Genomic DNA, 11,131 nt, shown 5'->3' on the forward strand with positions numbered 1-11,131 from the left:
AAGAGGGAATAGAAAAAAACAGGAGTGGGGTGTTTTCCTGTTGTTAGAGACAAAACGATCCCCCCTCTTAATGTTATTACAGGAACTTATGACGCCAGCTTGAAGCCAGGGAACCACTCAGCATTCATCGAGCCTTACAAGGCGAGAAGAGGATATTATGAGGGCAAAACGCGGTGCAACGGTCTCTTCTTCCCTTAATCTCACCAATTCCTTGAAGATTCTCAGGACCCCGTGGTTGGTTTGCCCTGTGAGGCTCCATCGTGTTTCAGCTCTTTCTTGAACTGGGGCCCAAAGGGACAGGGGCTGGCGCCGGTAGACAGAGCGTGAGCCCTGCTGCCCTCTTCTCCTTCTGTCCTCTGCATCCCAGGACCGGTAGAGATTGCTGTGGCTCAGAAGGTGAGCCTTCTCAAAGAGCAATTGAGCTTGCTTGCTCCATTAATTTCAAACAACGGCAACATGTGTTCCTTCAGGTCTTCCAGTTGCTCCTGTGCATATGTGTTCAGGGCGCCCCTAAATTCCTCATAATAGGGCCAGTTCTTGACTCCCGCAAGGTCGAAACCGTATCCACTGAGGACGTGCTATCACTATTAGGGTTGGGCATTTTCATGAGGAAAAGTCATCCCCCCCACCCCCAGGGGACAATAAAAGTCATTCAGAAAAATCTATAGACAGCTACCAAATGTCAGCAACTTTGGTGATTATTTGCCGCTGCTTTAAATGGCATGGACAATTTGATCAAACTATACATGCATTCCGGATCTTTTGCCCACCTCATTGCAATGGACAATGTATCATGTCTTAAACAGAGATTTGTCTCCTGAGTACTACAAAGTGTCATGAGTGAGAAATCATTTGCCACGAGCTTGTAGGTCTCAGAAACCCCTCCTTGTCACATGTGAGCCCACCACGCATTGCCACTCAGCCCTGTTCCCCTTTGCCTTCCCACAGGTCTTCAAGGGAGGCTGCTTAAGAAAATCCATCGCATCATTTTCATTTGGGTTTGAGAATATATATTATTTTGGAAGAGATAAGGAATTATAAAGACATAATAATGGGTATTATTGTATATACCTTAGTGACAGAATGTTCATATTTCGGCTGTCACTCTTTACTATGCATGAATAAATTTCTTTGACAATACCCCTAGGTGGCAGGGTAATATTACTATACTTTATTTCTGAAGACGCTTGATAGCCAAACCTTAAAAAAAAAAAAAAGAAACAAAAGCAGAAGCACATTTCTAACACTCATAATCTTGTATTTGGAGATATCCAAAAATAGAGAGGTAGCATGCAAAACTCTGTTGGTAGCTGGGCATAACTGGGTTTCATGACTAATATGGAACCATGTAATTTATTTAAGTGTTCCATTGTCCACATTAAAAAACATAATGTGCTGATTCATACTAGTTTTCTTATTGAGAGAAGGAGGCAGGCTCAGATCCAAACCACTATCCCAAGTAGTTCAAAGCACATTTATTAGATTAAAGCTTCTTTCTTAAATGCTCCATATCATTTATTGAGACTGATTAAACAGAAGAAAACTACAATAAAACAACTACAGCCATGGCATAGAGTATGGGCTCTGGTGAACTATTTCTAATTTTGCCCAAATAAGTATGTCCTAAGAACGGTGAACATTTTTCCATGAGCATATGAGATGAAAGTCCTCTGAAGTTTTATTTTTGCAAATTGCTGCAGTCGTGTGAGAAAAAAAAATTTAGTTATATGGACAAAGAAGCTGGAAATATTTAAAACTTTTAACCTAGTACTTTCAATTTATAAATTGATTCCAAGAAAGTGATATGAAATATAATAGCAACAATAACCCTCATGCAATTTGATGCACATTTAAATGTATATATAATCTGTTAGTGAGAATAACCATATGTTCATGTGATGGAATGTTATATAATCATTAAAACAATGTTCACAAACAATATGTAATTAACTGGAAAATTACTATTAGTGTATTAAGTTAACATATCAAGATTCAAATTCTTAAAATGTTAATTATAAAATATTCAAAGTAAAAAGTCTGGCAGGAAACATCCCAAAATAATCACAGCAGTTTTCTCTTAGTGAAATCATGGTTATATAGTTAAATTTTCTCCAATGAGTGCTTATTTCTTTCATAATAATAAAAATATTTTGGCAGGTTCATTTCCTGGTGCCTGCCCATGCATAAACAAAATATATGTATGTCAGGCCATATTATATCCCCAAATAAAATACATTTTAGATATATAATGGAGAGGTGAATATACCTATATATTTAGAGTCAGAAAATTTCTGATTGTTTCTTCACCAATATTATCCAGAGTGAAGAAGATCAATAAACCTCTCTGGGCTTCAAGTATTTTGGTTTTGCTTCTCTCTCTTTTTTTTTTTTTTTTTTCTAAATATAATTGTGAGAGAAGTCAGGTAAGAGATCCCTGAGTTTAAATCTCTTTAAAGTGATGCAATTTAAAGATGAACCTTGTAGTGTCATATAGATCTATAATGGGTATGTGCCAACCCGTAAAGATCGAATTCCCCTCCACGGCAAACAAAACTTCACGTCTGAGTTGTTCTTTATGCACACATCGCATTCACTCTTACCGTCTCAGCGAGCCAAGTCCTTCTGCTTTAATGCATTATACGATCCTTGTGCCTACGGATGAACACAAATAGTCTTCCACTCTCGTACATCTGCAAATACCCTAAAATGCGCTTCTGTGCAGTGACTCAGAGTCACTAGTTTGATATGCTCCAATGTCTTCATTTAAGGAAATATTTGATGCCCATTGTTCTCCTAAGTGTCACTGTAACGGAGCAAGGCGAGCCATGGCCCCCGTGGTCAGGGAGCCCCTCCTCTCACAACACGGATAAGCGGTCCAGGGGCCTTAGCAGGGAAGGTGGTCCCCTGGCCTAGGGATGGGACGGCGGAGGGAAATGATGCTGGTGGGGTGGGGGTGGGCGAATTATCATCGTGGTCCCCCCAGTGATGCAGGATGAAAAGCCACCAGAGCCTCGAGGTTTATTTAAGGGAGAAGTAGGCTGTAACTGGGAAGCACTTTGAACAGCGCCCAGCACGTGGCAGCATGCATCCACGCGTCTTGGAGAAGCAGGACGCGTGCGGGGAGGAAGTGGCCCCACCTGGCGCAAGGCAAGGGGTACGATCGCTCAAAGGACCAGGGAAGGCCACTGTGCCGGAGCGAGCCTGGAGGAAGAGGCGCAAGGGGCCACTCCGCTGTGCCCTAGTGAGAGGCGATGGGGGACAGATCTAGGCAAGAGCAGGTGCTCCGGGATGGCTCCCGCGTGTCTGGGCTGGTGGCCACATCCTATCGGGTCCTGGGATGAGTGGCGGGCGTGGGCACATGGCGAAGCAGTGGCCTTGTCTGGGGAGCCTGCCGGTGACACGGCCTGCAGGGGGCTAGAGGCAGAGGCGGCTGAGAGCTCTCAAAACCGGGACGACGCCAGAGCCTTCCAGGGCAAGAGAAGGGGCTGCAAACGTTGACCCGACATCCTGAGTCAGAGCTTTGGGGACTGAGGAGCCTCCAAACCCAAGCTCAGCCCCGTGGAGGGTCAGGGAGCAAAAGGAGGAGAGACGAAAGGAGTGGCCAGCAGAAGGAATGGAGCCCAGAGGCCGGCTGACCTAAGGAGGGAGCCTTGTTCAGGGCAACTCAAAAGGGGTGATTGAGGGGACGAGTGCACAGATGGGAGGGGGTGGCGAAGTGAGTGAAGACCTCAGCCTCCTGCTCAGTCCATGTCTGTTCATTTCTCTGTCTGTGCCTGTTTCTCTCTGTGTATCTATAGCTGTGCCTGTCTATATCTAAGTCTATGTCTCTAAGTCTATGTCTATATCTAAGTCTAAATCTCTGTCTAAGTCTGTATCTGTATCTATCGAAGTCTATATCTCTGTTTATCTAAGTCTATCTATATATACACATCCCTACATCAGTGTCAGTACCTATGTCCGTGTGTATATCTATATTTGTAGCCGCATTTGTATAGCTCTATAATAACAGATACTGCAACTCGGTGTCTGTGCACTTACATCTGTCTCTCTGTGCCCGTATCCATATCTGTATCTATATCAATATCTATGCCTACATTCGTATTTCTATCTATCTCCACATCTCCATATATCTAACTGTAACTATACCTGCACCTTCCTTTGACTGTGCCTTCAGTGCATCCATAGCTGCATCTACCCCTCCCCACATCTACCTCTGCCTATACCTGCTCTACGTCGAGACCATCTACACCTATTTAGAAGCCTGGAGAGGGCCTCGGCATTGGCCCCTGGCAGTGGAGAAAAGCTTCCATCTGCGTGAAGGAAGAATGCCTCTGTCAGTGCTGCTCACACTTGTGCTTCTCCTGTACCATATATGTTTCCTTTTTCCTTTTCTTTGTTCCCAGCTCAGAGCCAGAGAATGGGGCTTTGTATCCTCCACATTGTAAATCAGTCTCATCCCTGGCTCCTTCCTAGCTTCCTAACTTGATTCCTATCTTACCTACAGTTTCTTAACTATTTGAAGTGTATTTTAACAGGCAACAAGTAAGCATTGTTTTATCCCACCATACGGTTTGTTAAAAGACAGAGTTTTTGATAAATAAATAAGTCAAACATAGTAAAATTTCATTTTCCTCTCAAGTAAAGTGGCCCTTGTCGGCAGGAAGCTGCCCTCAAGCCACGATTCAGGTCCATCACCCTCTGCGCAGCTCCTGAGCTCCTGGTCTCGTCTGTGTCCAGGGCAGGCACAGAATGAGCAGACAGGGCTCCATGGGGGGATGCAGTGGCCTTGCTGCAGCCCATGGGTTCCCATCCCAGTCCTTCGGCCAGAGCCGCTCCCAGAGACCACAGGCGATGGCCAGGGCAGGCCATGAGAGCCCAGCTGTCCCCAGGATACTCTACCTGCAATTCCCGGCAGCATCCTCAAGACTGTTCATGAAGACGGTGACCAGTAGGGGATTGGGGGGTGAAAAGGAGGAGACCTTTTATTTCGTTCTGTCCACCTGAAGAACTTCATTGAAGCACATCTTTTCCTTCTCTGATTCACCTGTAGCACCATAATATCTCTAAGCAGAGAGGTGCGGCAAAGGTCTCAGGGATTAGGGTACTGATTCTCCCGCTTCGTCAAAGCCGGAGATACCTACAGCCTGCATGGTGAGCAGTTAAAGGTGGGAGTTCCTGGAGCCCATGGGTCAGGTTTGCTCCCAGGCGCCACGGCACAATAGTTGGGTGACCTCAGTCATTTAACTGTGCCTCAAGCCTTCATTTCTGCAAGGGGGAACTGGGCTTGTACCTGTCAGAGAGCTGTTCTGTGGAGGAACCACAGGGGTGAAATTTAATATGAGGCCTGGATAAACCCATCAGGGATCTTTCATATGAAATGTTAAGACCGAGCAATGACATAAGCAAAGACAGAAAGAAGAACGGCATGTTAGAGGGCCACGGCAGACCTTGAAGTAGGAAAGCCTGTTTTCCACCAAATGAAAAGAGATAAATTAAACCCCATCCTTGCCAAGAAGTCATCAGAGTTGCAGACCCTCAAGATCAGGAAATGCAGTGATATGTCCTATTAATTCATAATTCAAACAGGTGAAATAGAAATAGAATATTCTTACGAGAAAGGAAAGGGGACTTTAAGACCATCACCCAACTTTACATCGAAGCTGTGTCCAGTGGAAAGCCTGAAGGGTGGGTAGTATTAAGTTCCTAATATACTATCTGTAGATCATTTTACATGCCCTGTTTTCCTGAAACAGAATTTAAAGGTTATGTTGTGTATACACATTGATGATGACATTGAAAAACTTACCTGTTTCTTGGGTGGGAAGGATGCATTTCATTAAGGTAAGAAGTCTTCCCAAACTAATCATAAATTTAATGAAATCTTAATAAAATTCCAACGGCATCTTCTAGAACACAACAAAAGTAATTCTAAAGCTCACCCAGCAAAATAAATATGCAAAAAAAGGAATGAAAAACCTGAAATGAAGAATAAAGAGGATCATGGGATTTACCAGGTAATGAAATGCATTTTAAATCTAAATAATTAAAATGTTATGATTTCAGCATAGCAATAGCTGGCGAGATAAGGGGAATAGAATTGAGAGTCTAAAAATAGATCCAGTTTTATACGCAGATCTAATATTCGACAGAGATGGCCTTTTAACTCTGGGGAAAAGTTGGATTTTCAATAAATATATCCATTTAGCTGGCTAATATTTTAAAATGAAAGAAAGAAATTTAGAAGCCTATTCATTCCTTACCTGGAAAATCATTCTGAATGAAAAGATAAAAATCATCATGTTTTATATTCTAAAGTTGTAAGTTTTATGTTTGTTTAAAAAAAGCCAGAGCAACAACAGCAAAAAAACACATGCTTAGCACCTATCATGACTCAATTAACATTTGTTGAAATAATTAACAAATATGCTTTTGCACTAGGCATGGGTTACCTAGTAATGAGCCAGAACTGTTCTCCCCATCCAAAGATAAATAAAATAGGGAAAGGCAGGTGATATTTGCGGATGGTAAGAAGACTAAACCAAAGTTAAAAGACAAGCAACTAGCAGGAAAAGAAATTTGAAATGCAGACAGCAAAGAGTTAGTGGCTATAGTTTCTGAACTATTCTCACAAATCAACAAGGAAGACATTTATATGTCAATATCATCACTAGGCAGTGAGGAAAGGACACCAGCAGGCAATTTATAAGAGGTAAGAACATGCAAATGGACAGGAAACCTGTAGAAAGACGTGCCGCCGCAGGCAGAATCCGAGACAGGTGAATTAAAATAAGATACATGCATTTCTCCTTGTGTTAGAAAAGGTTAATGTTGGTATTAAACATGAGAGCAACGTTAGGGATAAATTCACTCGGCGATATTTGTTGAACACCAATAGAGCTGAGATCAAGTTAGTACTGGATCACCCCTCACCAAGTTTGTCATCTATTGCACACGGTCACAGGCGCACCCTAGAAGGAACACAAATTGATACAGTTTTCTGGAGCAGAGGTTGGTAGAATCAGTGTTATAAAATATGAAATACCTAGGACAAAACAATCATCCTTCTGCATAGTATTCTAACAATAGATACAAGCAATTTCACCACAGCATTGATTAAAATGTGAAAAATTATAATCATACTAAATATACTTTAGTAAGTAATTTTTAATATGCTGAATTATGTGACATCCATAAAATGCAATTGTATGCAGCCATTCAAATGAAGTTAGGGGATTCCTGCTTCAGCTGGTGAGCATCTCCTGCGGAGTTCATCCAGACCCTCCATCGGAGTCGTCGGCTTCACAGCCTACCCTGTGGATTTGGACTCTGCGTTCCTGTGGTCACCTATGGGACAACATCAAGCACATCAATGCATTATGGGAGACACAGAAAGAAAAGAAAGAGGGAAAGAGGCAGAAGGAATCATAGAAAAAATGACAGAAAAATCGCCAAATTTAGCAAAAGACATGAATATGTACATCAAAACAGCTCAAAGACTCACAAACTGGGTGAATAAAAAAGAAAAATATACCTAGTTATATATGAATTCAATGTAAAATGCATAGGACAAGGAGAGATCTGAAAGCACCAAAGGAAAAGCAATGTGTTATGTACAAGAGAGTCCCAAATATATAGTGTGCCAATTTCTCATCAGAAACTCTGCAGTGGATTGAAGTGCAAAAAGTGGTGAAAGAAAACAAATGCCAGGCAAAAATTTTATATATGATGAGACTCTCTTTCAAAATTGAGGGGGACAATAAGATATCACCACGTTAAAAATAAAAGAGCAAAACTGAGGGAATAATAAGGAAGTATAAGACTTAAATCATACATAAACTAACTAGACCTAGCAGATTTATATAAAACACTGCACTGAACAAAAGCAGAGCACGCATTCTTCTCAAGTGTAAATGCATCATTCTTCAAGATAGATAAAAGGCTGGGTCACAAAACAAGTCTCAATAAATTTAAAAAATATGGAAATCATGCAATGTATATTCTCTGACCACAGTCAAATGAAGATAGAAATCAATAACTGAGGGAGGAATTGAAAGTTCACAAACATGGAAATTTAAAAATATACTCTTAAACTACCAATGGGTTAAAGAGGATTTCACAAGGAATATTAGAAATTATCTTGAGGTGAATAGAAATGAAAGCAGAACATACCAAATATATAGGTGCAGCAAAGAGAGTGATGAGAGGGAAATTTATAGCTCTAAATGCTTACATTAAAAAAAAAAGACTTCAAATCACAGCTCTCATTTCAAAACTGGAACTACTAAAAGAGAAGAACAAAGTAAGCCCAAAACAAGCATAAGGAAGGATATAACAAGATTACAGTGGAGATAAAAGAAACAGAATACAAAGAAACAACAGACAGAATAAACACCAAAAGATGGTTCTTGAAAAGATCAGTAAAGTTGACAAAACTGTAGCTACACTGACAAAGGAAAAAAAGAGGATAAAAATAACAAAAAAAAAAAAATCAGAAATGAAAAGGGGGCATTGCTACCAATTCCACTGAAATAAAAATGATTATAAGAGAATACCATGAATGATTGTAGATCTACCTACATAACTCAAGAACAAGTAAAAGACCTAAAGTAAGCAATTCCCAGTAAGGAGACTGAATTAGTCATCAAGAGGTGAGATTTGTACCTGGTATGCAAGGTTGGTTGAACAAAGGAAAATCAATTAATATAATACATCACATTAACAGTGAAGGACACAAACTGCTTGATCTCCTCAATTGATGCAGAATAGGCATTTGACAGAATACAGAACCCTTTCTTAATAACACCACTTAGCACTCTAGGAGTAGAAGGAAACTTCCTCAGCGTGATAAGGGGTGTATATGAAAACCCCATATCCTAAGTAATGTTGCAAGATTGAAAGCCTTCCTACGAAGATCAGGAACAAGAGAAGAATACCCGTTGTCACCAATGTTATTCAACATTATGCTAGAAGATCTTGCCAGAGCAATTAATCAAGAAAAATAAATAAGTGCATCCAAATTGGAAAGGAAGAAATAAAACTTTATACTTCCTGTATATTGATGATATGATCCCATATACATGCAGAATCCACAGCAAAGCTACAAGGGAAAATAAATGAATTCAGCATACTGGCAGGGTACAAGCTCAACATCCCAAAATTGGTAGTATATCTATACACAAGCAGTGTACAATTTGAAGAAGAAATCCAGAAAAAGAACCACTCACAATAGCAAAGCAGTGTACAATTTGAAGAAGAAATCAAGAAAAAGAACCACTCACAATAGCAAAGCAGTGTACAATTTGAAGAAGAAATCAAGAAAAAGAACCACTCACAATAGCAACTAAGGGAATCCAAAGGTCTAGCAATAAATATAAGCAAGGTTGTAAAGGACTCCTGCATAGAAAACTACAAAAAGTTGCTAAAAGAACTTTTGAAATCCTAAATAAATGGAAGGACACTCCATGCTCATGCATTGGAAGATTAAATATCATTAGTATGGCAATACTACTAAAACAATGTGTACATTCACTGCAACCTCAATCAGAGTTCCTGCTGCCTTCTGTGCAGGAATGGAAAAACCAGCCGCCAAATTTATATGCAGCAGCAAGGGACCCTAAGTAACTAAAGCCATCTTGAAAAAGGAAAATGATGTTGGATGAATCGCAATTCTCCATCTTAAAACTTATCACAAAGCAACAGTGATGAAAACAGCACGGCTGCCCCTGGAGAGATGCTGGCCCTAGGTCCATGGCCCACAGGGCAGCAACCACTGTCTGGCCTGGGCGCCCCACGCTGCACCGCATTTGTAGGTGAGTCCGGAGGTCGAGGACTGGGAAGTCGGCCCCCAGACCCTAGCTGCAGAGGCAGCCAGCCCCTCCCCATGCTCCTCCTGCCAGGCAGGGCTGCCCTGCCCCCACATCGCGTGACTGCCTGGATGTTCTACCCCAGCTGCAGCTACCACCCCGGGGCAGCCTCAGCACTATAGGATGCCCCATCTGGAGCAGTCATCTCTGGTTCCAGTCCATCCATGGCCACTCCCAGCTCCACCAGCAGTAATAACAGCAGCAGCAGCAGGAGCATCTCACTGTGGGATCAGCACAGTAAATGAATATCTGAGGACTGCCTGGCAGCACCACGGCCAAGGCCTGGGGAAGGTGTGTCAGCCTTATGAAAAAACAGTCTCCACAAAGGCAATTTTGAAGAAAAGGAACACATGCAAAGGGTGGGCTCATAAAGTGTCCGCCCTGAAGGCTAGTGGGGTTCAAGCTCAAAGGGCAAAGCAACAGGCTTATCACACATGCTCATCTCCTCCACTTTGCCATAATTTTCCATTTATGTAAAAATCTCCTAAAAAAATTCACTGTATTTCCTGCATCTCCATGTCCCTCAGCACAGTACAAACCATAAGCAGACTGGGAAGAGCTTTGAGGGTTACTATGAATGTTCAAGAGGGCAGCGGTCTGGCTAAAGGTCGACCGAAGTGCATGCAGAGCATCTGTCTTCAGAGGCCATGCTCCAATTTTCAAATAAAATAAATAATTCACTTTGTCAGTCTCAGTGCCGAAGATGAAAGACAAGTGCTCTGCCTTTTCCCTCCTGCCACTGCCACTGACGCCACCACTAACAGTGAACTTTTGCTTCCAGATAGTGTGAAGAAAGCATCACACCTTATATTTCTATTGCACTATCATAGTACCAAAATCATCAGAGTAGAACACAAAGAAACCTAATAAATTAGCTAAATTTGGGGAAGAGAGGCAGAGAGAAAAATATCACAGTTCCTAAAAATCTCTTAGCCTTCACTTACTCATCCCTCTCTCCCTCCCCCCAAACCACTAGGCAGCCCCTAATCTTTACCCAGACAGGTCCCAGATATTGAGGCTTTAGTTCCAGACTACTGCAATTCAGCAAGCTGTGCAATAAACTGAGTTCCACGTTGCTTTTGGTTTCCCAGTGCATATAAAAGCTATGTTCACAATATGCTGCAGTATATTAAGTGCTCAAGAGAATTATGTTATAAAAAGCATGGACATACCTTAATTAAAAACAATGGAATAGGCACAGCTGCGCTGTCCACTGCGACAGGGCGGGTGCTGTGTTCAAGGGGAAGGCAGGTGGCGCCGGGGGCCTC

Source organism: Tamandua tetradactyla, chromosome 9 (assembly GCF_023851605.1).
Source record: "Tamandua tetradactyla isolate mTamTet1 chromosome 9, mTamTet1.pri, whole genome shotgun sequence".
Lineage (NCBI taxonomy): Eukaryota > Metazoa > Chordata > Mammalia > Pilosa > Myrmecophagidae > Tamandua > Tamandua tetradactyla.